Raw genomic sequence first — 26,239 nt, forward strand, 5'->3', positions numbered from 1 at the left:
AGGTCACCCAGCAGCTGCATTTGGAGGAGCGGGGAAGCGAACCCGGTTCACCAGATTACGAGTCTACCGCTCTTAACCACTACACCACACTGGCTCTCATCAAAGAAAGGCGTAAGAGGATAGCTCTATGTCCTCCAAGGAATGAGTGCTTTCTAAATTTCATCCTTCCTCAAAATGATACTCTCCTTCCCTGAAACCTGCCTTCTCTCTGACATCAGGAGAGTTGTCATCGTGGGAATGGGGCACAGCTATAATGTCCCTGAAGGCCTCATCCATCGCTGTCTCTGCCTCCCTTACTTTTTCCATGTCTGCCACCTTAGCCTCAGGGGAACTACAGTGGTACCTCGGGTTAAGTACTTAATTCATTCCGGAGGTCCGTACTTAACCTGAAACTGTTCTTAACCTGAAGCACCACTTTAGCTAATGGGGCCTCCTGCTGCTGCTGCGCCACCGGAGCTCGATTTCTATTCTTATCCTGAAGCAAAGTTCTTAACCTGAAGCACTATTTCTGGGTTAGCGGAGTGTGTAACCTGAAGCGTATGTAACCTGAAGCGTATGTAACCCGAGGTACCACTGTAACTTGTTCCCAGAGAACCAGGAGCTCGTGGCACCTTCAACAGACCCAGGGCTTCTGTCCAACAGGGTGATAGTTGTACATGTGGCCAGAACTTCAGGGCTGTTTCCTTTATCCTCCTGCACCCTTCCCAGGAGAAACCCCTGTGAGTAGCGAGGCCTGAGCCTCTGAAATGATGCCAATGCAAAGTCATCGGAATGGCACTTCCCCTGTGTTTATTTTTATCTTAAAGAGAGGAAGGGGCAAAAACAATACAGAGGTTATTTCTTGCCCTCCTTTCCAGGTATTGTCACCACACAGTTTGTTGAGAAGCCACGGGGAGTGCTGAAAAAATGCAAACACATCCGGTCCGCTGAGCTCGTGCTACAAAGATTTAAATTTAAATCTCAAGTGAGGCATGTGTCCTGAGCAACTGCCCTCTCATCCATCCTGAAGTCACGGCTGAAGTGAGTGTAGCTGCCTTCCATCCAATTTCTTAAACTAGGGCACGTGTTGACATTGCCAAGAGCACACACTTCCTTGGCAGGCCTTCCCTCGTTGTTCAGTAAAGGACTCAGACAGCTTCCAGCCAAGAAGGAAAGCATCTATTTCACTCTCTGAATCGAGCCCAAGGCACACACATGCAAAAAAACCCAACCTCAGACAGCGAGCCCATTCACTTCAAACAGCAGCCCTGTTCTTGACTTCCAAGAGAAGAGCTATAGATCTGGCTACTTTGGAGATGGCTGGATCAAAGTGCGGATTGGCTGGCCCTAAGAATGAGGAGAGCGAGGCCTCAGGCAGAAGGCACGAGGTGCTGGAGGGCAGAACTGTGTGTGACAGCCAGCCTGTCCTAGCCCTCAGTTGCAATGGAGGACCTCCCCCACCACCAACATTGAACTTGTGGGGTATTTACAATGCAGTCAAACCAACAACGCACGTTTGCTAGATAGGCACATGATAGGAGTTGAAGCTCACAGAGTTTTCCTGTAAGTTTGCTAGAGAGAACTCTGACACCCACTCCTCCTGAAATGGGAGGTCATAGCCCTATATAATAAAATGGTTCCTGAAATGACTGGATTTTCACTTTGGGGAACCCTAATATATAATCACCTGCCTGGGCTCTTCCTTTTTTTATATAAATATTTTTATTGTTTTTTTTCCAGATAAGAAATTTTTCATCAATTTATACAGAAAAGTATCAGTTACAGAAAGAAGAGAAAAAAAAAAGAAAAGAAAAATTGGTTATTTCATGCTTGTTCCAGTCTATTTATCGGACTTCCCCACATCTCCCTCGCAATGCATTCTTAACAATAAAAATTTCAGCAAATTATAACCTTGTTTCATGCATTTCTTTTTACCTTCAAAACTTACGTTTTAGTTTAAATTACTTATTGCCAATTTACTTTAAACAACCAATATAATAGCTTTTCCAACCTTTAAACATTAATCCTTTCATTAATTTATTTATTTAATTTCAATGTCTTCTGCCCTCTTTGCTGGAGCTAATCTTTCCAATTCGTGCGAATTCTTATAGTTCATATAATTTATAAAACTTTTGCAAATAGTCTTTAAATTTTTTCCAATCCTCCTCCATTGCTTCTTCACCCAATGCCTGGGCTCTTCCTTTTCCCTTTTTGCTCTTTCATCTCATTCCAGCAATGTAGAACATATGCTAAGTCTGAGCCACAGATCAGACTTCATTTTAAACTAGCCAACTATGTCTTTGTAACTGGATTATTACGTTAAGCCTGCCTGAACAAAGCTGCTGTATCCGTTACTCTTCAACAAGTATTCTGAGAGAGCAAATGCTATTTTTGCTTTTTACAAGATGGTTTGTCTCAGGGTTGGACTAGATGATCCTCAGGGTCCCTTCCAATTCTAAGATTCTATTATTATGGTTTTAAGAGTGCTGAATCAGTAAAGTTGCCTTCACTTTTGTGCTCTAACTTTCTTCAGAAATGTCCGCTTAGCTTACCTTTTTTATTTTAAGAAAGAATCTGGGGTTCCTGTTGACATGGGGTCTGGCACATGCATGCCCCCAGTACCTCCTTGTGGGAGGCCATGGACATGGATATACAATGAATGTCCTAGGTCGGTGGCATGGTTAACATGTGGTTCCCCAGATAGTTGAGCACCAACTCACATCAGCCTGAGCCAACATGGCCAATGGTTGATGGGAGAGGAAGTCTGACAGTAAGTCCAACACTAGGCTGCCTTCCTGCAAACCTATGTCTTTTATTGCATACTTTCATTTGCTCACGATTTCTCCAAAGAGGTTTTAGTCATAAAGTAAATGACTTGATCACAAAGTAAATGACTTGATCAAATATCTAGACCAGTGTTTCCCAACCTTTTTTGGGCAAAGGCACACTTTTTTCATGAAAAAAATCTCGAGGCACACCACCATGCCAGATGGGGAAAGGTCACTATTTACCTATGTAAAAAAAAAAAAAAAAGTAACAGCATAGAAGGTAATGGTAAGCTATAGCTTGTTTAGCTTATACCTAAATCTGACACTGATTGGTCTCCCTTCCAAGGCACTCGAGGTCCCACATGAAAGCGAGCCCCCAGCAAGGCCTCGACGGCCTGCAAGGCGCTTCCCCTTGCGAGTGGGAAACGGATGGGCGGCGGCCCGAGCACGACCTGGCGCCCTCTCAGCTCAGCGAGCACGACCTGAAAGCTGTGGCCACCTCCCTGCACGCCCTCCCGGACCTGGAGTACGGCAGCAGCAGCGCGCCTCCTTCGACGGGCCCCGACGGCAACCGCGAGCGGCCCCGGCGGCGGGCCTCGGCGGCGGACCTCCTGCAGGACAGCTCCGGCTTCGCGCCGGACTACGAGGGCTTCGAGTACCGGGGCGCCCCTTACGAGGAGGTGGAGCCACTGCGGAACCTGCCCGCCTTTGAAGCGTGCTCGCCGGCCTCGTCCAAGTCCAGCATCGACATCTGCTTCCTGAGGCCCGTCCACTTCACCAACGAGCCCGGCAGGACGGAGCGCACGCTGCAGCCGCTGCCCAAGAGCGCGGCGCCGACGCCGCAAGCCAGCGGCACCTACAAGCGCGAGGTTTTCCGCAGCAAAGGCAAGCAGCTGAGCCGCTCGCTCAAGGAGTTCCCGCGCAGCAGCGGAGGCGGAGGCGGCTCCGAAGGCATCGCCAGCACCAGGCTGTACAGCACCCGCAGCAGCAGCAGCAGCCGCCTGCCGGCCCCGACGGAGAGGGGCTTCCCGGCCCACGGCGCCCCCTCCGCCGCCTCCCGGAGCTCCCAGCGGCACCACTTCCCGCCGCCGAGAGGAGCGGGCGACCAGCTCTCTCCTCGCCGCCGCCCCGCCTCTTGTCGCCCGCCTCCCTCCCACGGCACACCAGGCATCGGCTCACGGCACACTTGTGTGCCGCGGAACACCGGTTGGGAAACACTGATCTAGACCACATTGCTACAGTCGAAGCATTTGACACCAATCATACTGAGCTCCTAGAATGTAACATTATCTTCTATTATTCTATAGTTTCAGGATCTCACTAAGTCAGCTCTGGTTTCAAAAGAAATATTCTGGGAGCAAGTATTCCTAAGTATCTAATTAGCAGCAGAATTAAACTCTCCACCAATGGAACACCGTTAATATTAACAACTCTTTAATATTAGCAGTGCATATGTTAAACCCAAACTGCTCCCTAGGAGATTTTGGATAATAACCAGCAGAATAATTGAAGAGAGCATTACTCGTACAGCTTAAGAAACAGAAACGTATAATGAAATAACATTTGCAAGCAGCAACAATTTTTTTAAAAAGTGAATGACTTGTGCAATATTAATGGAATAGATCCAACACTAATTACAGGGAACAGGATTTCACAAAGAAATTGCCCAATATTTTTGTTCCCTTGAAAAGCATGCCTTGAAGGGAGGTGAGTGGGAGAAGGAAGTGTTTCCACTGAAATTACTGTCTATAACTCCTCACATTACACAAGTTGGTACAGAACTTCCATTTCCCCCTCCTTCCGTATCTCAGATTCCTAAACTGTTACATCACAGGGGCAGAGAGATGAGGATGCCAGAGACACATTGCTCTCACTTTTCTTCTTCCCTTATGCAATACAGGACTGCTCGGGCTACAATCTGCGTTCAATACATCTGATGAAACTTTCAATTTTCCAATAACAAACATTACCTCCAACTTGAAAGAAAATGTCTCTTCATTTTCACTGAACTGTGCTTACAATTCTTCTGTGTGGAAAGCTTTGAGTATGTACTTGGTGCTCTGATCTCTCCAAATAACTTTTGCTGACATGGAAAAAGATCCTATGTATGTTTACTCTGATGTAAATCCCACTGTGTTCAATGGTGCTTCGTCCCTAGGATTTCAACATTATTGCACTTGCAATTAAAAGAATAGTTAATGTTCTTTCTGGCTTTGTGACACTATTTTTTGTGCACTGAAAAAATAAAATTTGCCAGATCATTTTAAAATTGTGATTACCAGCAATGCTGTTGCTCATAATCTGAATCTGATTGGCTCTTATTTGTGTGTGCATGGAATTGTATTAGCACCAGTAAGCATGAAAACAAAGCATTTCTCCCCCTGAAAATATATAGACATTTCTGCAAAAATTGGGTTTAAAAGCAGAGCTTGCCCTTACTGTAGTTCTGAATCTGGTAGAGCCAAAGGTGGAGAACATTTTTTTCAGGCTCTCATGGACAACCTTCCTTTGGTGGGTGGGCTCAGAGGGGAAAGTAGAAGGAGCAATGGATATGAATGTTACCTTTGAAGACGGAAGTACATCCCAGCCACACAAAAGTGAGAAGTTTCCAGACACAGAGACCCAACCCCAGACCTCTCCTGTAAAACTGGCTAAAATTTATAAACTAACATCGAATTTGTGTTGGAGATGTAAGGTATCAGAGGGATTCTTATATCATGTCTGGTGGGGATGTGATAAAATTATTATTATTATTTGTAAATATACATGAAGGACTGAAAAAAAATGTTTAAAACAACAATTGGTGAGAAGCTAGAAACATTCCTTTTAGGAATTATAACAAATGACATCCCCCAAAGACATGAAGAGAATCTTTTTATATGCAACAGCCGCTGCAAGGTTACTGATTGCAAAAAAATGGAAATCAGAAGAAGTACCAACATTGAAAGACTGGCAACATAATTTTTTTGAAATGATTGAATTAGCAAAAATGACAACAACAATTAGAATGCAATCTAATCAAAATCTCAAACAGGAATGGAAATGTGTAGAAGAATACAGTGGTACCTCGGGTTACATACACTTCAGATTACATACGCTTCAGGTTACAGACTCCGCTAACCCAGAAATATTACCTTGGGTTAAGAACTTTGCTTCAGGATGAGAACAGAAATCGTGCAGCTGTGGCACAGCGGCAGCAGGAGGCCCCATTAGCTAAAGTGGTGCTTCAGGTTAAGAACAGTTTCAGGTTAAGAACGAACGTCCAGAACGAATTAAGTACGTAACCAGAGGTAACACTGTATAAGATAACCAACAGATAAAGTAAAGGTAAAGGGACCCCTGACCATTAGGTCCAGTCATGACCGACTCTGGGGTTGCAGTGCTCATCTCGCTTTATTGGCTGAGGGAGCTGGCATACAGCTTCCGGGTCATGTGGCCAGCATGACTAAGCCGCTTCCGGTGAACCAGAGCAGCGCACAGAAACGCCGTTTACCTTCCCGCTGGAACAGTATCTATTTATCTACTTGCACTTTGATGTGCTTTCGAACTGCAAGGTTGGCAGGAGCAGGGACCAAGCAACAGGAGCTCACCACGTCACGGGGATTCGAACCGCCGACCTTCTGATCGGCAAGTCCTAGGCTCTGTAGTTTAACCCACAGTGCCATCCGCGTCCCAACAGATAAAGTACAGAGAGACTAATTGGAAGTCATTTTTAATTTCTTGTTTTACAATCATTCACATCATTGGGAGTACAAAGAATGTTAGTTATAAGAATTGTGTTGTTTCATATATTGCTACTGTCTGTTTGTCAATTTATGGTTGGTTTATTTGATTGTATGTTTGCTTGTTGGTTTGTTTGCCTTCCTGACACGAATGTATCTATTTTAAAACAATAAAGATATACACAATGGAAAGGGCTCGTGGGATGCGCAGAGGAGGGCAAGGGAGGGAGGCATGGGGGTAGTTAGGGGGCAGATCCGGAACATTTATTTCTAGACACGCCCCCCCCTCCCAGCTGGATTTGATACTGTCAAACGTCCAAAAAGTAGAAAGGAATCGAACTGTCTATCTTGAGGCAGAATAGTTGCAGTTTCTGAAGCAGCTGCAGTCTCTTTCTGGAATATTTAGTGTGTTGACTGAATGGTCATAAACTTTAATCCCAAACACCTCTTCCCAGAAGCACACCCTATTGCAATTTGCAAACAAACATGCTTAGTAATGGAGCGTTGAGATGTTCTCATGTCCCCTTTAAAAAACATGGCTGCCAGGAACTGCCAGACAGTCTGAGTAGGTAATATTGAGCAAGATGGCCTGATGGCTTGACTCAGTATAAAGCAACTCCCTATAGTATTTCACTAGAATTGCTGCTTACCTAGGTAAATTCTAGGTTGGCCAAATGTCAATCCCAGCTATCATTCATTCCCATTTGGGGTGATATGCTGAGGAAATGTTGCCATACGTTGGAAATGTAAAGAAAAAGAAGGTACCTTTTATCATATGTGGTGGACGTATAAAGTACAGTGATACCTCGGGTTACATATGCTTCAGGTTACATACGCGTCAGGTTATGAGGCATCAGGCATAAGCCTGCATTTTATTAATGTTTGATCAGGGCTTGTATATTAAAGAGAGCTTAAAGATTTTCAAAAGTTTCATGCCAGGCAGAAGACCAGCAGCTTACAGAACCATGGCAATGTTTTCCTGCTAGACAAGGGGCCCCTTGATTTATAGCAGAAAACAATTCTCAAAGTCGTAAAAGCTGAAATTACAGGCTGAGAACGGACACTGACCCTACATGTTACAGAAGATAAAAAAAGGCAGAGATAAACATAATTAATAGTTGGTAAATAGTAAAATAATACCAATGTGCCTCCCAGTAAAATGAGCCAGATCTTCTTTCTAAGGTTAAAAGGCCAAGACCAAATGGAGAAGCATCTAGCTGGCAGAAAGAAAGCATTTTTTGGGAAGTCTTTTTAAAGCTGTTTCTTTCTTAAACTAAGAAAGTTAGAGGGCAATAAATGTTGGGAAGAGCTAATGGGAAAAGCAACTGGCTGGAGAAGGGGGGGGAATGTAAACAGGGGAAGAGGCTTTTTTTCCCCTATTTTATTTTGAGGCTGTAAACTGTTCCTTCCTTTTTACTTTGAGGAAGTTTATCCTTCTAAAAAGCTATCTATAATGTATGAAATATGCTGGCTTAAATGTAATTATGCAAAGGATTTAAGAAATGCTAGATTCTTATTTCATATAGTTGTAAGAGTTGTATTTTGAAATTAAGTCAGCCACCAGTCTAGCCCCCCTGCCGGACAAGAGACGCCATCCAAGCAGTCCTGATATATTAGTTGTCAGACATTTGTTTAGAAACCTTCAAATGAAGGAGATCTTTCAATGTTGATGTGAAACTTAAGATCCTTGACATATGTTTAAGATAAAAATTTAAGATTAACCATTTGTTTTAGAAGGCAATAGGGCAAGGAGGGCAAGAGGTGAGCTGGTAATTAAGATTCCTTGTTGAGACACATGTAAGATATATTACTACTTATTTGTCATTTATAGATGTAACAATATATAGCTCTTTGTGTTCCATATAAGGACAGGAGGATATGGGTGTATCTTTTAGGATTGGTTATAGCAATCAGCCAATAGGAAATTCAACCAGGCTGATTGGACAGAGGCAGCCAAAGGAGGAGCAAGGGGCCTGGGCTGAGGGAATATAAGTGCTGGCCATAATGGCAGGAGCCCGGGCCAGAGCTTGGTAACCATATACCACTGTGCCTCTCATTTATTTGTCTGACAAATAAATTATTATTTTAATTTCTCTATTGCTGCGTTGAATATTTCATTCCAGCTAAGCGTTAACCACAAGCAGGGTGCTACAGTTACACACGCCGCTAACCCAGAAATAGTGCTTCAGGTTAAGAACTTTGCTTCAGGATAAGAACAGAAATTGGGAGGTGGCAGCAGGAGGCCCCATTAGCTAAAGTGGTGCTTCAGGTTAAGAACAGTTTCAGGTTAAGAACAGACCTCTGGAACGAATTAAGTTCTTAACCCGAGGTACCACTGTAGTTAAAAAATTCTGGGAGATGATATATAATGAAATGAAAAAAATGTTTAAAGTAACTTTTGTTTAAAAACCAGTCGAATCACCCACCCACCCTCCCTTGGTTCATTGCTTGGTTCTTGACATTGCTATGGACCTGTGGTTGGTCGCCTTGGTTGTCCAAGGGGCCTGGTAGGATTTTTTATCCAACTGGCAAATTGGCACTGGCTACTTGGTTTTTTGCCTATCTTGTAGCAAATCATCACAACTTTTGGGCATTGGAGGTTAGGCATTGGAATATGGTTGTGTGCTGGAGGGCAGGGGGTGGCCATCGCCTGCCCCTCCATTTTATGGGTATTCCGGTAAAGGAATCCGGCGGTCGTGGATCCTGTCTGACGCCCTTGCTGGTGGCTAGGGCCATGGCATGACCCCCGGTGACATCAGGGGGAGCTTTCAGTTGTATTTGCATCAACAGGCTCCTCCCACTGGTGGTTAAACCTTGATAGTATCACCCCTCTCTGAGGGGTGGAGTCACGCTTTGTTGTTTTATCCAGTGCCTAAGCCAATACCTCTCACATGCTGTAATCAATAAAGTTGTGGCCTTTTTTAGCCCATTAACCTAATATACCGTGTCCATGTGTCTTTCTTATCCTCAAGCGGGTGGTGGGTCCTTGAATCACAACCAGAAACTTTCTTACTGGGAATTACAGGTACCGAGATCCCAAAGGACCAGGAAAGACTGTTTATGTAGGCGACAACAGCAGCACGGATACTATTAGCCCAAAGATGGAAGGAAGAATCAACTCCGACCAGAGAAGTATGGCAAACCCAGATGATGAACTATGCCGAAATGCCAAAACTAACTGGGAAGCTCAGAAATCAAGAAGGAAAGAACAAATGGGAAAGGTTTATAATTTATTTACGAGACCACTGCAAGCAGGTCAAAACATTAGCAGGATTTTAACCACTTGTAAAGTAACGGAAATTATGGAAGGATCACTTGTAAAGTAACGGAAATTATGAAGGATAAAAATTCGGATAAATATTGATATGCAGTTGTAAATATTATCATTACGACCCATGGAAGTGATGGGGTCAGGAGATTCAGAATAATCTCATCTGGATGTGGAATTGTTATTTGTTGTTATATAAAAAAGGAAATGTTGCCATATGTCCAGACATATGGGATTCGGCCGCCGGAAACTTTGCAAAAAAAAAAAAAAAGGTCAACAAATTTTGTGTTCGGATTGGCACTCTTATAGCATTGCTCTTGCATCTCTGTTTGTATAAAAGATGTACAAAAAAAGAAACACAGGAGTGTTTTCTTTTTAAAAAAATACATAACAGCATCTAGATGTCTCCTTAGCTACATGCAAAGGGAGCATTTCTCTGGTGTGCTGCACTTTTTCCTTTCAGACAACTTTGTTTGGGTTTGATTTCCATAGTAATTAGACTTTTAAAGCCATTTCCTAACCCCCTCTTTAGCTTTTTGTGGGCTTCCTATTGGGCAGAATGGCAAGCAAAAGAGAAGGCAGCCTGTGGATTATGAGCCAACCACGGACAGCCTTAGCAAATGTCACAGGGTGATACTGAGTCGCGCTCTCCCAAACCCTCTCCGCTCCATTTCCTGCGCTGTCACTTTGAGTGAGTCACTTCTGCGGCTGCGGCACAAAGGATACGGGGAAAGGGCAAACAGAAGGGAGATAAAGGGTGAAATTGCACATGCAAAGGCTGAAGCTACTGCAAACACAGCTTACATTTTTAGAGAGCCTTGCTAGACCTGTTCTGCCTTCACACCTCTTTTGAAAAAAAGCAATAAAAACATAGCTTGGGTAGTCATTGTGTATCATCCTAAAAAATGTCATTACTGTGCTTTTGCAAAGTTTACGTAGGAGAACCTGTGTCCACAATCACAAGAAAAGCTAAGCCCGGCTGAAACAACCTAAGTATGATGAATGAATGCATATTTGGAATGGGGAGGGGGCTGGTTAGTACCTATAGGCCCTGTGCATGAACATCCCTCCAATCCTCTAATATAAACTACCTACATTGGCCTTACCTTCATATAAGCACCTTTGACTCTTTGGGGACTCAATTATTTTATTTTATTTATTTATTATGCCCCACCCAACTCTCTGGGTTTCCCCAGCCACTCTGGGCGGCTCCCAACAGAATATTAAAAACATGATAAAACATCAAACATTAAAAACTTCCCTAAACAGGGCTGCCTTCAGATGTTTTCTAACAGCCAGATTGTTCTTTATTTCCTTGACATCTGACAGGAGAGCATTCCACAGGGCAGGTGCCACTACCGAGAAGGCCCTCTGCATGGTTCCCTGTAACCTCACTTCTCACAGTGAGGGAACTGCCAGAAGGCCCTCGGTGCTGGACCTCAGTGTCCAGGCAGAACGATTGGGGTGGAGACGCTCCTTCCGGTATAATGGGCTGAGGCCATTTTGGGCTTTAAAGGTCAGCACCAACACTTTGAATTGTGCTCGGAAACATACTGGGAGCCAATGCAGGTCTTCCAGGACCGGTGTTATGTGGTCTTGGTGGCCACTCCCAGTCACCAGTCTAGCTGCTGCATTCTGAACTAGTTGAAGAAGAAAGGAGGCAACCATCTCCTCCAAAAACAAAAATACTACAGAAAGTGGGGGAATACTTCAGAACAAGGTAGAACGTGGCATGGAAGTAGGTCAATGCAGGGAGACTCCTATTTGATCCTATCCATGCCTCAAGATATTTTGAGAAAGCTCTCCTCAGCGTACTGCTGTTGAATAGGGCTGCCATACGTTCAGATTTTCCTGGGATTTCAAAGGCAGAATTGACATCCTTGGGGAATTTCTGAAAGGTGGCACTTTGGGGGTTTTCTGAAAAAAAAGCTCAACAACAACGGGATGTCCTGGTTTTTACTTTTTGAAATACGGCAACCCTACTGTTGAGGAAGTGTATTATGTGGTTGTCCAAGACAGAGTTGCCTCTGTAATGGCACTCCATATGTGGAATGCCCTCCTCTTCAAAGAACACTCGGCCCTCCTGCAATTGACTTAAGTGAAGACTTACTCATTTCCCCCCACAGATTTTGAGGGGTTTATTAGTCAGCTTACCAAAGGTGTCATGGGCTTTGAAGATGCTTGAACTTAGGATGAAAGGGAGAAGCATGCTAAGAGGAAGGCACGCTTGGCAAACCTTCACCAAGACCAAACCTATGTCCCCACTGTGGAAGGATGTGTGGATCCAGAATTGGCCTCCACAGTCACTTAAGGATCTACTGCTAAAACTGTTTTACTTGGCTACGAGTGATCACCAAAGAAGAAGGAGGAGATTAGTCAGTTGCTGGCAGACAGCCTGCATTGTGGTTTTAGTTGTTCCTACTGTTTAAAAGGGTTTTAGATTTTTTTTACTGTGTTTTATGTGTTGTGGGGCTTTTTTTTTTTTTTTTTTTTTTGGTCTCCAACCCTGGGATCCTTTGAGATGAAGGGTAAGCTGTAAAATGCCTCAATAAGCATAGCAAATATCAGAATAAAAGCCATCAGTACAATGAGTTCCTTCAGGAAGAACTTTTCGTTGGACAGCTATACACCACACAGACGCCGAAAGTGTTCTTCTGCTTTTAGTTCAGATTTATTTATTTTATTTCATTTTTTTGAGTCAGTGGACACAAATTGCAGCTCAGAATGCTGAGCTGAGACATTACCAGCTGGCATCGTGAACAGTGTCATCCCTACCAAGCCTGTTTTGTAATGTTGTTGTTTAGTCGTTTAGTCATGTCCGACTCTTCGTGACCCCATGGACCAGAGCACGCCAGGCACTCCTGTCTTCCACTGCCTCCTGCAGTTTGGTCAAATTCATGTTCGTAGCTTCAAGAACGCTATCCAACCATCTTGTCCTCTGTCGTCCCCTTCTCCTTGTGCCCTCCATCTTTCCCAACATCAGGGTCTTTTCCAGGGAGTCTTCTCTTCTCATGAGGTGGCCAAAGTATTGGAGCCTCAGCTTCAGGATCTGTCCTTCCAGTGGGCACTCAGGGCTGATTTCCTTCAGAATGGAGAGGTTTGATCTTCTTGCAGTCCATGGGACTCTCAAGAGTCTCCTCCAGCACCATAATTCAAAAGCATCAATTCTTCGGCGATCAGCCTTCTTTATGGTCCAGCTCTCACTTCCATACATCACTACTGGGAAAACCATGGCTTTAACTATACAGACCTTTGTTGGCAAGGTGATGTCTCTGCTTTTTAAGATGCTGTCTAGGTTTGTCATTGCTTTTCTCCCAATGTTTTGTAATAGGGTGGGATAATAGCTCTTAAAAGAACAGCGGATCTTCTTCTTCTTCTTGAATCAGAGCACAAAGGATGCACTTTTGACCACTCCTTTGCACTTACTTCAGTTCTGTAAAGTACAATGGGGAAGTCTTGAATAATAGCGCTTGTGTTTCAAGGTAGTATCTGTATTGCTGTGATCTGTTGCCTAGGGATGTAGGAAGGCAGCTTTTCACACTTTATTCATCGCACGCAGCGCCGTTTCCGCTCCTCTGCAGTTCAACCAGGATGGAAGAACGTTTTTAATTACAGTGGTACCTCGGGTTAAGTACTTAATTTGTTCTGGAGGTCCGTACTTAACCTGAAACTGTTCTTAACCTGAGGTACCACTTTAGCTAATGGGGCCTCCCGCTGCCACCGCTGTGCGATTTCTGTGCCCATCTTGAGGTAAAGTTCTTAACCCGAGGTACTAATTCTGGGTTAGCGGAGTCTGTAACCTGAAGCGTCTGTAACCTGAAGCATATGTAACCCTAGGTACCACTGTACAGTCATACCTCGGGTTGAAGTTCCTTCAGGTTGAGTGCTTTCGGGTTGCGCTCCGCGGCGACCCAGAAGTAATGATATACTTCTGGGTTTTGCTGCTCGCACATGCGCAGATGGTCAAAATGACGTCACACGCATGCGCAGAAGCGGCGAATCATGACCCGCACATGCGCAAACGTGGGTTGCGTTCACTTCAGGATGCAAACGTGGTTCCGGAATGGATCCCTTTCATATCCAGAGGTACCACTGTATAACTGTTTTCCCATTGTTATTGGTTTTAGAATCTTTTAGCTGCTTTATTAATGTGTTTGCATGCTTCTTGTTTTTAAATCGTGTATCTGTCTGTTGTCCTGGGCTCCTTAGGGAGGGAGGGCAGGCTATAAATTCAAGAAAATAATGAAAAACCAATACTCTCATGGGCATAGCCAAGGGGGGGGCAGGGAGGGGCAGCGTCTCCCCCATCATAAAAATCAATAAAAATACATAGTAAACTGCCCCCCAACAAAAGGCCTGCCCCCCAACAAAAATCCTGGCTACGCCCATAAATACTGTGCTATCGAAAGTTACATTATGTGCCTCACTGTCTGGTACAGTGAAATTATGTACCCTACATAATTTACATATTATCTAAATTGTGTAAGTCATGTTGTCATTGTGCTATTCCACTCCATTCGTTTCAATGCAAAGGAAACACAACGCAAATGGGAGAATAAAAATAATGTGTTGCATATTGCGGGAGGACTGAAAGCAACAATAACAGTGAATACTAATCTTATTCCCCAGAATGATTTCCATTCCAGACGTGGCCTGGAGAAGCAAACACCTGCAATTCCAACTTCCACTTCTTTTTTCGTTGGGATTCTCTTGCTGCTTCTCCATTTCCAGTTTCCCTAGTGGGAGAGATACCTGTTTCCAGCTCTGTGGAAGATGCGTTGAGAAGCAAGGATGGATGAACTTTCCCCGCGAGAAATCGCAATTGCCTTGCTATTTACGGAAACCCACAGTATCCTCTTGGCCAAAGATTCGCCATTTCCCCTGCATCCCAGAACTACAGTGGTACCTCGGGTTACAGACGCTTCAGGTTACAGACTCCACTAACCCAGAAATAGTACCTCGGGTTAAGAACTTTGCTTCAGGATGAGAATAGAAATTGTGTGGCGGCAGCAGGAGGCCCCATTAGCTAAAGTGGTACCTCAGGTTAAGAACAGTTTCAGGTTAAGAATGGACCTCCAGAACGAATTAAGTTCTTAACCCGAGGTACCACTGTGTATTTGAGTTCCGTGCATGTATATTAAAAAGTGCAACTTCAGAGCATGCCATCGGTATCCTGCCACTGTGTCACATGTCAGAGTGTCATGCATCTCTGTGCTCCTTGCTTTGATTGGCTGGCTTCACATTTACTTGTGTTTATATCCTGAAATCATTTTATTTTATTTTAACTGTGATGGAAAGGAGCCAAAGGAAACAGCCGTGACTGCTGGCAGCAGCAACGGGCAATGCAAGAAAAGAACCACTTGTGCACTTAAGTGTTGGCAGATTGGGCACTGAAATTGGGATGGTGACTGTACCTTCAGCAAGGAAAGGGTTACAGGAATCAGCATCTGAGTATATGCAGAGATGTCAGTGGTTTCCACATCGTCATGCACATGCCCACAAATGAAAACATCATCAGTCTTGCTTTGAATTAGGAGATTATGGCAGTTCGTTAAAGAGGGATCAATGCTTGGTACACATCCAATTGTTTTTTAACCAAGCAAATTTGACCTTTTGAACTGATCACTTATGACAGTGCTGTCCAAACTTTTTTCAAAGAGGGCCAGATTTGATGAAGTGAAGGGCCGTGAGGGCTGATCAAAGGGCTGACCAAAGTTGTTGAGCTTTTATTAGGGTTGAAGTTGTTGAGGTTTTTTTTTTAGGATTTTAACCCAGGAAAGGATTAGGCCCTGGATTAGGCCCCCAAAATGGACTTTGGACATGCCTGACTTATGACTTTTGGTAACATCACGAGTGACCAGCAGCATTCAGGGCACAATGTTGAGTCTTAAATTCACTGGTGGCTTAAATTCACAGGTGGCAAAGTTTCACTCATGCATTTATGTTGCTTTATTTCTCTACATCTGAGTAAAGGTAAAAAGGTAAAGGACCCCTGGATGGCGACCAGTCCAAGGTGACTATGGAGTTGCCGCGCTCATCTCACTTTTAGGCCGAGGGAGTCTTCGTTTGACCTCAGACAGCTTTCCGGGTCATGTGGCCAGCATGACTAAACAGCTTCTGGCACCGTGGCGGAAACCAGAGCGCACGGAAATGCTGTTTGCCTTCCTGCCACAGCGGTAGCTATTGATCTACTTGCACTGGCGTGCTTTCGAACTGCTAGGTTGGCAGGAGCTGGGACAGAGCAACAGGAGCTCACCCCGTCACGGGGATTCGAACCACCGACCTTCTGATCGGCAAGCCCAAGAGGCATAGCTGTCAACTTACAGATTTGAAATTAAGGGACCAGCAGCCTCGAAAATAAGGGATCAGCAGCCAAAATAAGGGATTTTGCTTAGCTTACGAGTTCCCCACCCGAGAGGGAGGGAGAGAGACTCTTGCCCACGCTGACTGCGAGCCCAGTATGAGGCGGTTGCGGCGCTGCGGCAGCCACTAAAGCGCCGCCCTTCTGCATCCCTCCCCATCCCCTCATCTTCCTCCTCCCTCAGGCTGCCCCCTCAGCCACCACCGCCACTGCCGCCTCCGGCTTCCCCTGGCAGCGCGAGGGAAGCCTCGCAAGAGAGGGGCTGCCTTCCTGCCCGCCTCCACCCATCTTTCACAACGTGCCCCTGAGGGGGAAAAGGGAGAGACGGAGGCGCGGCAGCTCATGCGTTCTTGCTCTCTCGCTGTCTCAAGGTGGAGAACCCCGAGCCACTGCTTCCCTCCCGAGCCGGGCGAGCATGAAACCCGGGAAATTTAAGGGACATCATCAATCCGGGAAAGCAGCGGGACACGGTGCTGCGATAAGGGAGTTTCCCGCCAAATAAGGGACGGTTGACAGCTATGCCAAGAGGCTTGGTGGTTTATACCACAGCATCCTACTCTACATCTGAGTACAATACGCTTGACAAATGATGGGGCTCAAGGTGCGTGAACTGATTTGAGCAAACAGCGATCATGTTTGATGTGGTTTAAAGGGACTGTTAATCTGTGGGGCTTTTCCGTGATGACCCAGACAAGTCTCCCTTCATCTTGAGGTCTGAAACAGTCATGAGCGAGTAACCAAGGGGAGAATAAGGCCTTTGTTTTGAAACAGACCGCGTTGTTCATCCCTGGTTAAATATTATACTGAACTTAGATTGACTTTAAAAGTTTAGCAGCATACTGGAAGGGGGGGGATTTCCGCTTCTACTTAGAATTAATATCTGAATTCTGAAAACAAGTGTTGGCGCATTTCTTTGCTCTCCAGAGATTAATTTTTAAACAAACAAGGCCAGTCTAAAGGAGTTAGGGAAAACACATACAGATGGTGTAATAATAAATACTTGGCAGGAGGATACTGCTGGCAATTACATCAGGGAACATTGTTCCAATTTAACAAAGAAAGCCCTGGAGCTGGAAGTGGCTTTAGATATTGCTGCCCTAAAGCTCCATATACTCTCTAGAAATGCCCATATGAAGCTGTCTTATACCGATTTAGTCCACTCGTCCATCTAGTTCAATATTGCCAACACTGACTGGCAGTGGCACTCCAGTGTGGTTTAAGCTATCGAATTTCTTCCTCACAGAAGTGAATCCAGCACCCTCCTTGTATAGTTTTCATCAAATGCAGAATATATATATATATATCCTACCCTACTCTTCCGACGGAAAGTTGTTCTAACTGATTCAGACCCTCCAAGTGTCCCTATTTTCCAGGGACAGTCCCAGATTTGCAAAAACCATCCCAGTTTCTGATCTGAACTCAGAATGTCCCACTTTTACTTAGGACACCCTAATTTGTTGGAGGGTATCGAGTTATTTGACATACACACACACACCGAAGCCAAGGAGATAAGTAACTTTAGAAGACAGCCCTGTACAAGGAAGTTTTTTTTTTTTTAAAAAAAGTCTTATTATGTTTTCGTATATGTTGGAAGCTACCCAGAGTGGCTGGGGCAAACCAGTCAGATATGCAGGGTATAAATAAGAAAATCATTGATCTTATTATTATTATGGAATAGGACGTCCCTATTTTAATCAGAGAGATGTTGGAGGGTATGCTGAATTTAATATGTTATTATTATATGGTTTATTGTTGTGAAAAAAGGGTAAAGGACCCCTGGGTGGTTAAGTTCAGTCAAAGGCGACTATGGGGTGTGGCGCTCATCTTGCTTCAGGTTGAGTGAGCTGGTGTTTCTCTGCAGACAGCTTTCTGGGTCATGTGGCTAGCATGACTAAATCGCTTTTGGCACAACCGAACACCGTGACAGAAACCAGAGCGCACAGAAATGCTGTTTACCTTCCCGCCGCAGCGGTACTGATTTATCTACTTGCACTGGCGTGCTTTCGAACTGCTAGGTTGCCAGGAGCTGGGACAGAGCAACGGGAGCTCACCCCGTTGCAGGGATTCGAACCACCGACCTTCTGATCGGCAAGCCCAAGAGGCTCAGTGGTTTAGACCGCCACACCACCCATGTCCCTCACCCTGGGACCTTGTGGTGAAAGGCAGGTAAAAACAACAATCCATAAATTACCATAGTCACCATCACCTTTGTAGTACAGGATCTGGCCACAAGGAATATGTGGCAATCACATTATGGATAAACTGGAGGTTGATATGAAGGTATACAAAGATTCTGGGAAAAAGAGAGAGTTGTTTTTGGCTATGAAGGCTGCTACAGTCAGCCTTATGTCCTGAAGACCCAGAGATTACCTACTTGAACTTTGAATGCAACTGCCAGAAGGGTCATGGCATCTGGGACCAGCTACGAAACCAGTCACTCAAACTACATTCTCAGCCTGACAGGATTGGGAAGTACCCAAGTTACCTTCCCCTTTCTGTCCCATGGTTTCCCCTTTTCAGAGCTTTTGGATTACAATTAAGCTGTGTGTTTCAAGGGTTTGTAAGCAAGCCAAACTTTATCTGGATTCGAGTCCCTGATTCTAAAAAACAGAACTGGTTTGCAAGGGATATGGGAGAGCCTCTGTCTCCCATTGCACACGCACGTTAAAACGAACGTCTCGCATATTCGTAGCTGGGGAAAATAGTTGGGGAAAGAGCTCCTATCTTCACCTTTTTGCTCTGTTTTAGGTTTATGACCAGAGCACTGAATCATATTGTGTGACCGCTCCTTATGGCTTATTTCCTTTTCGTAATCCCTGGTCCGTCATGCTTATTGGCATCGTTATTGTCATGCATCCCGGTAATGAATTATTTCCGGTACAGAGCAAGGCCAGCCATTTGTCATTTAGATTTAGGCACGTCTTCGTATTATTCCAGACTAACCAAAACCCAGCTCGCCATTCTATTACTGCTTTCTGAAGGAGATGTAGGAATCTGTGCCGTCCGGGAGGTGCTACCTTCCCATTACACATCTAGCCGACATCATTTCTATTGTCCTTCCAGATCATATTGAACACCTTCATTTTCATTGCAGTGAAAACCCAGAGAGCTGCTGCCACTCAGGGTCAGGGTCATATCTGACTTGCTGGGAGCCTGATAGGCCCTGCCCTGCTTCTCTCCACCTGGCTTGGGGCAGGGCCTGACAGGCTCCATAAAGGAGTGCTGCTGCTGCTGCTGCTGGGCAATTTAAAAAAAAAATGCTTTTATTTTTTATCTATGTCATTTTAAATTGTGATTGATATTAATGCTGTATTCTTAGTTTTAGACTTTCCCGCCCCGACCTGGCCACAGTGATCCATGCGACCGTCACCTCCAGGCTTGACTACTGTAATTCGCTCTACACGGGGCTGCCCTTGAAGCTGTCCCAGAAACTCCCAGCGGGTGCAGAATGCAGCAGCGAGGCTCTTCACAGGGTTTCTGCCATGGGAGCATATTCACCCAGTGCTTTTCCAGCTGCATTGGCTCCCGGTGGAGTACAGGGTCAGATTTAAGGTGCTGGCTTTGACCTTTAAAGCCCTTCATGGCCTAGGACCCTCATATCTACGGGACTGCCTCTCCCGGTATGCCCCATGGAGGACCTTAAGGTCCATAAATAGCAACACCCTAGAGGTCCCGGACCCTAAGGAAGTTAGATTAGCCTCAACCAGAGCCAGGGCCTTTTCAACACTGGCTCCGGCCTGGTGGAGCGCTCTGCCTCATGAGACCAGGGCCCTGCAGGATCTGATTTCTTTCTGCAGGGCCTGTAAGACAGATTTGTTCTGCCTGGCCTTTGGCTTGGAGCCAATTTAACTCCTTCCCCCTCTTTCTCTTTTTTCCTTTCTCCTGTGATGAGGCTGCATTTTAAAATTTTACTGTTTCAATATTTTAACGTTGTATTTTAATCTTGTTTTTAAGTTGTATTCATTCAACTTCTTTTTATTATTGCTTGTTAGCCACCCTGAGCCTGGCCTTGGCTGGGGAGGGCGGGGTATAAATAATAATAATAATAATAATAATAATAATAATAATAATAATAATTATTATTATTATTATTATTTATGTGGAAATCGTTTGGTTGGGTACTTTTTGATGTGTTTTATTTACAGTCATACCTCATGTTACGCTCGGTTCAGGTTACGTCTTTTCAGGTTGCGTCCTGCGGCGACCCGAAAGTACCGGAAAGGGTTACTTCTGGGTTTCGCCGTTCGCGCATGCGCAGATGCACAAAATGATGTCACGTGCATGCACAGAAGTGGCGAATTGCGACCGGCGCATGCACAGACGTGGGTTGCGTTCCTTTCAGGTTGCGAACGAGGCTCCAGAACGGATCCCTTTCGCAACCAGAGGTACCACTGTATTGTTTATGACTTTTGTTATGTTGGTAATTATGTAAATCTTGCCATGTTGTAAGCCGCCTTGATCATTGTTTTAACTATGGAAATCAGCATACAAATAAAATGATGAATGATGAATGAATGAATTTCTAGGGGTTGTCCGGGTTGGCCCCCCGCCAAGGGCGCAGGCCCACGGGGGGCACAAAAAATCACATCTCTCCACTCTAGCTTGACGTGGCTAGGAGCCTGCACAATCCCTGGGCCGATCTGACGCTGCTCTGCGTGGCTGGGCAAGGTGGAAAGGCTCCATTGGGTGCAGAAATCTGGTCACTGGTTGGGAGAAGTTATGGAATTGGGATTTCAATTTCACGGCATGTTATAGGTTGAAAGAAAATTATATGAAAATCATGTACCGATGGTACTTAATTCCTAGTAAATTAACAAAAATGTATAAAACATGCTCAAATATATGCTGGAATTGTAAGGAAAAAGAAGGCACATTTGATCATATGTGGTGGAATTGTAAGGTAGTAAAAGGATTTTGGGAAATGATATATAATGAGTTGGGGGGGAATGCTTAAAATAACCTTTGCTAAAAAAAACCTGAAGCCTTCTTTTAAGGAATTTTAGGTGCCGAAATCCCAAGGGAGCAGAAAAGACTATTTATGTATGCGACCACGGCTGCCCAGATGTTATTGGCCCTACCAGAGAAGAATGCCAGATCAAGTTGATGGACTATGCCGAAATGGCTAAAATGACCGGAAGAATCAGAAATCAGGAAGACCAAAATTTTAATAAGGAATGGGGGGGGGGGAATTGTAACTTTTCTTAAAGACCATTGTAAACAGTTAAAATCGTTAGTAGGATTGGAATATCACTTGTAGTTTAAGGTTGATTCTGCACATAATGGAAGAGGTAAAGGGTTTGGATTATCATAAAAAGATGGGGGAGGAAATGATTAAATTAGGACACACAAAGGGGAGGATGGAAATCCAGGAGATTCCTTGGAATCTTGTTTTAACGATTTATGTTTGATCTACCGGTATATCTGTAAAATTTCAATGTGAAAAACCAAATAAATAAATTTATATATAAAAAAAGAAATCCGGTCACTGGAGGGGGCCATCAGAGCAGCCCGCCACAGCCTCTCCCCAGCAAAAGCAAACTTTTAGAATTTCTGGTTTATAGTCTCTCCCAGCTTTGGAGACACCAATGCACCTCCTTGGCCAAGGGTGCAAGGGAACCCTGGTACACATCTGCACTGTAGACAGCATTCAGCTAGTTGGACCAACAGTCTGACTCAAACTAAGGCAGCTTCCTTTGTTCCAAAATTTAGAGATGGGAAATCTGATTACAGACCTCCACCGTCTCGTCTAGGTTTGCCCTAAGATAACACTGAGAAGAACATGTCACATGGTCGAATTTTTATGCTGAGCTACACAAAGTCATCCTGGGTTTGCTATTTCTCTGCACGCGCATTTTAGTGTGATGTATTTAGTTGCATGAAAGTTCTCAATAGGCGCAACTTGCAGATTGAACATATAGAATAAGAGAACAAGAAGAATGTGCGTTTAAAGAAGACTGGAAAATATTTACTGAATATACGGGTGAAAATTGTGTACATTTAAAAACACTGGTAACATTAAGATAAATTCAGCAGTGTGAATAAGTTTTGATGGAAGTAACAACGGAATACTGAATCGTTTAGTTCATGTAAAATATGCAGGGATGTATCGTATGCAATGGACCTTAAAGAAGGCTGATCACCAAAGAATTGATGCTTTTGAATTATGGTGCTGGAGGAGACTCTTGAGAGTCCCATGGACTGCAAGAAGATCAAACCTATCCCTTCTGAAGGAAATCAGCCCTGAGTGCTCACTGGAAGGACAGATCCTGAAGCTGAGGCTCCAATACTTTGGCCACCTCATGAGAAGAGAAGACTCCCTGGAAAAGACCCTGATGTTGGGAAAGATGGAGGGCACAAGGAGAAGGGGATGACAGAGGACGAGATGGTTGGATAGTGTTCTCGAAGCTACCAGCATGAGTTTGACCAAACTGTGGGAGGCAGTGGAAGACAGGAGTGCCTGGCGTGCTCTGGTCCATGTGGTCACGAAGAGTTGGACATGGCTAAACAACTAAACAACAACATGGTGTGCAAAATGAACCACAGAAAGAGAGGAAGGGAAGTCATTGATTTAAGGTTGTCTAAATGAATATTTTGAAATGTAAAACAGAAACACACACACACACACAGCTTTCCCCCCTAAAAAAGATGTTTAGGGGTACTCTCATTTTGACTCAAGAAAATCACCATTGTATAGTTCAAATCAAGAAAAATAAATTCAGTAAATGGACAAAAGTACAAAGATTCACAAAATGTTTAAGGGTATGTGTACCCCTGCGTAGCCCCAGAAAAAAAGCTGTGTGTGTGTGTGTGTGTGTGTGTGTGTGTGTGTGTGTAAGAGAGAGAAAATTCTCTGGCATGTCCGATTGAAACGTATTGAAGGGTGAATCACAATCTAATTTCCCAGGACAAGGTGTTTTCAGATTTTAACCTTTGCCTGTATTTGCGAGAGTGGTTCTGTACATTAAATTCCCTCCCGAGAAATAAGGCAGTTCAAGGCCACTTTGTGGCTTTCAGATAATGAAGGGGGGGAAATGCATCTTGTTTCCTGAGTTGCAGCATTCAGAGATCAGGCACCGTCTGTTTCTTTGCTAACTAAACTTACAGCATTATAAGAAAGACATTGGTTGTATAAATCGAATAGACATTGATAGATGACTGTACTAACAGTACAATCGTGTATGTGCACGTCTGCTCAGAAGAAAGCTTCCCAGAGTTCAATGTGATTTACTCCCAAGTAAGCACATATAAGCTTACAGGCTAAAATGCACTAATGCCTCTCCAGCTAAGGCTACAAACCTATGGAAAGTTTACATGGGAGTAAGTCCCATTGAACTCAGTGGGACTTACTTCTCCGTCGACCTACATAGGCATATAATGGGCATGTCAAGCAATTCTCATTGCTCTCTAAATCAGGGATGCGGACCGTGTGGCTATTCAGGCATTGTGGGACTACAGATGCCATCATCCCTGATCTCTGACTAAGTTGACTGGGACTGATGGGACAAGTACATCTGCAGAGCCAGAGATTCCCATTCTTGCTCTAAAACAGTGTTTCCCAAGCTTGGGTCTCCAGCTGTTGTTGTACTACAATTCCCATCATCCCTGACCATTGGTCTTGCTAGCAAGGGATGATGATGGGAGTTGTAGTCCCAAAACAGCTGGAGATCTAAGGTTGGGAAACACTGCTCTAAAAGTTTGCCTTTATAAAGTTGTCCATAAAAGGTATTATAATACATGGCTGCTCCCTCTCTTGAAGCCCAGGCAAGTCCTTTCTGGTACATATTGCTTTCAGGTACAAGTAGTCAATGTGTTGTAGTTTAACTACAACTTCCATCAGCTCCAGCCAGAATGGTCAGGGAAAATTGGAGGTGCAGTCCAGGATCAATTAGAGCAGGGTTTCCCAGACTTGGGACTCCAGCTGCTTTTGGACTACAATTCCTATCATCCCTCACAACTGGTCCTGCTAACTTGGGATGACGGGAGTTGTAGTCCAAAAAACGGCTAAGTTTGGGAAACACTTATCTAGAGGACCCCACATTGGCTGCCCCTGTTTTAAAGTGTGCAAGTAGTTGCAGAGTAACTCCCCTGATTATGTTTCAGCTGCTTTTCCTGGGGTTCATAATAGCGCTGGGTTTTTATTAAGGCTGGAATCTGATGAACACTTACATGAATCAGAAAGCCTTGTTTCCAAGTAGAATATGCTTTGGATTGTGCCAAGCCAAGGAAATGAAGAGCCCAAGTATAAATCATGGGAAAATTTCTTTTCCTCAAGTGCTAAGTCTGTCTTTTTGTTGTGGTGTACATGCACGACGGGATGAGGGTGGCGCTGTGGGTTAAACCACAGAGCCTAGGACTTGCCGATCAAAAGGTCGGCGGTTCAAATCCCCATGAGAGGGTGAGCTCCCATTGCTCAGTCCCACCTCCTGCCAACCTAGCAGTTCGAAAGCACCTCAAAGTGCAAGTAGATAAATAGGTACTACTTAGGCAGGAAGGTAAACGGCATTTCCGTGCGCTGCTCTGGTTTGCCAGAAGCGGCTTAGTCATGCTGGCCACGTGACCTGGAAGCTGTCTGCGGACAAACGCCGGCTCCCTCGGCCAGTAAAGCGAGATGAGCGCCGCAACCCCAGAGTCGGCCACGACTAGACCTAATGGTCAGGGGTCCCTTTACCCTTTACCTTTTACATGCACGACAAAGCTGCAGATGTCTACTTAGAAGCAAGTCCCACCAGTGGTGTAGCGTGGGGGGTGCAGGGGGGGCCGGCCACACCGGGCGCAACATCGGGGGGGGGGCGCTCGCACTCACAGCTCTCTGCCCCTACCTGGCTCGAGTGCTAAAATCCACGGGTTAGGGGGTGCAAATTACTTGCCTTGCCCCGGGTGCTGACAACCCACGCTACGCCACTGAGTCCCACTGAGTTCAATGGACATAAGTAAACACAAATAGGCTGTCAGTCTTCAATTTCCATACCCGATACATGCCTCACAACAACCCCCAGCTATGTGAAACCCACCTGGGAGGGTGGTGGTCTTTATCTAGCGAAATAAACAGCTTCAAATAGACAGAATCTCACCAGCTACTCACCAAGCAGCTCACAATGCCAAACGCTTCCTCAGAGGGAGAATTCCTGAGTGAGTTTTGCAGCCTGCTCCTTCCCCTTCCCGCTTCAGAAGGTAAGGCCTTGGGGGCAGAGGGGAAGCAAAGAGAGAAAGAAAGAGAAAGAGAGAGACAAGGGGAGAAATGTAATCTGATCTCGCTGCTGGAGCTGTTAGCACAGCTGCAACAGCCTGATGTGACTGCTGTGCTCTGAGGTTGCCCCTCTTGACTCCGGAGCGCAGAGGCGTTGGGATTCCAGAGGATCAGCTGCAATGAAGCAATAGCAGAGCTTCCTGTTCAGAGTACAGTGACCACCGGCTGCGTTTAGGATAACCCTCCCCCGCAAATACGCTATCTCTACAAGACGCTTCCCAACGTATGAGAAACAGACTGAACGCAGACTGTCTGACTAAGTTCAGGCTCGGTTCACAAATGCCCTCTTTGGTTCCCCAAAGAGTTAATGGCTCTCGGTCCAACCCCACATGAAACACGGTGTCTGCAGACATGTTCAGACTTGGGCTGCTTGCCGCTACCAGATTCCCCGAATTCCGGCTGCCCCTGTTTACCAGAGACCGTTTGTGTTTGCCTGAAGTTTTCAGTGGTAAAACAGTGTCTCTGTTTTAGGCTTTTGGAAGGATGCTGGAGACGTCTTTGAAAACAAAGGCAACAACAACAATCTTTATTACGGTTCAGAGACCCAACAAATCGTTACAAAAGCAATGCACAATTCATACAGCCTACCTCCAGGTGAAACAAGCATTTTGTTCAGAATGTAGGGATCATTGGTTCTTGCAACCACCGATAAAAACTTTGCCACTGCTAATGTTCTAGCATTTGTCCGGTCTTCCAGTAGGAACCTGACATAGTGAGCCTCTGATTTTCCCGGGAAAGGTACTGGCTTGCTCATATTTTGCACAGTGCAAAAAAATATGTTTTATGGAATCGATGTATTGAGCACACGAGCAAAGTCTGTCCTGGTAGGGACCTCCTCTCAACCTGCCATCCAACACTGCAGAAGGAAAGACGTTTAGTCTGGCTTTGGTGAAA

General features: G+C 44.9%; 1 protein-coding gene across 2 annotated transcripts in view; it reads right to left on the reverse strand.

Annotated features, from left to right (window-relative positions):
- Nucleotides 1–25,673, reverse strand: part of TFPI (tissue factor pathway inhibitor) — a 52,163-nt gene extending 26,490 nt beyond the window's left edge. The window contains exon 1 of one of the 2 annotated variants that reach the window (XM_082209193.1): nt 25,170–25,673. The gene's annotated coding sequence lies outside the window, so the exon portion shown is untranslated. The remainder of the gene's footprint in view (nt 1–25,169) is intronic. The other variant, XM_082209192.1, reaches the window with a different exon arrangement.
- Nucleotides 25,674–26,239: the final 566 nt, after the last annotated feature.

The sequence above is a fragment of the Podarcis vaucheri genome (assembly GCF_965113315.1).
Source record: "Podarcis vaucheri genome assembly, chromosome: 1".
NCBI classification, from domain to species: Eukaryota; Metazoa; Chordata; class Lepidosauria; order Squamata; family Lacertidae; genus Podarcis; species Podarcis vaucheri.